This window comes from Penaeus monodon, chromosome 28, assembly GCF_015228065.2.
Source record: "Penaeus monodon isolate SGIC_2016 chromosome 28, NSTDA_Pmon_1, whole genome shotgun sequence".
NCBI lineage: Eukaryota > Metazoa > Arthropoda > Malacostraca > Decapoda > Penaeidae > Penaeus > Penaeus monodon.
The window spans coordinates 1,046,692-1,047,615 of NC_051413.1; the positions used below are offsets into that span (position 1 = coordinate 1,046,692).

Consider the following 924-nt stretch of genomic DNA (forward strand, 5'->3'; position numbering starts at 1 on the left):
ATTGGTATCAATAGAAGTGCCGATATTATAGTAATTATATGGTGGCAGAATGCATTGCTGTAATGAGTTTTTTTACGTCATCATGGCGTCATACAAATTAGGCAAAATTTCGCAGAAAAATGAGTCTCACATCCATAATAGTGACATATACATTTATTAATAACTGATATATATTGATGAAAATTAGTTTATACATATTGATAACATTAGTTGATATATACTGATAAAAAATAATGTATATATATTGATAAAATTAGTTGATATATATTGGTAAAAAACAGTTGATATATATATTGATAAAAATAACAGTTGATATATACTGATAATAAATATTTGATATATATTGATAAAAAAGTAACACTCATGACTGAGAGGATATTAAACTACCATAATACTTATTCTATATGTATTTTAACATTTCTTATTCGAGCCATTTTCTCACCGCGAGATTCCTTGTAAAGGAATTACGCACGTCGAGATAAGCTATCATGAATTTGAATTTAAAGTTCTTTCAAATATTCTTTTTTTATTTTCTTATTTCTATTTTTTTTATCATTTCTATTTTTTTCTACATTTTTCAAATTTATTCTAGCGCTGACAGTTTTGACGATTGATTAAACGTGAGTTACGATAATTCCGGTTTGGATATTGTCAATTCTACACATGTTGGTGATCAAAAGTTATAATTAAGATATACACTGTCATATTTACCAAGGAGATAGCTTTGTGGTTTTATGTTAGTAGGGGTATCAACAAAGGTATCAACAAAGAAAAAATATAATTATTTGTTAAGTGAATTTGTAAATAAGTAAATTTGCATTCAAGTGAATTTTCATTTAAGCGCATTTTCATTTCTGTAGTTTACCATTTGAATAAATTTACATTTACGTGAATTTACCTTTTCGTGAATTTGCTTTTAAATGA

General features: G+C 25.6%; 1 protein-coding gene across 1 annotated transcript in view; it reads left to right on the forward strand.

Annotated features, from left to right (window-relative positions):
* The window catches only part of LOC119591258 (bestrophin-2-like), an 18,436-nt gene that overhangs the window by 4,950 nt on the left and 12,562 nt on the right, over window positions 1-924 (forward strand). The window lies entirely within an intron of this gene.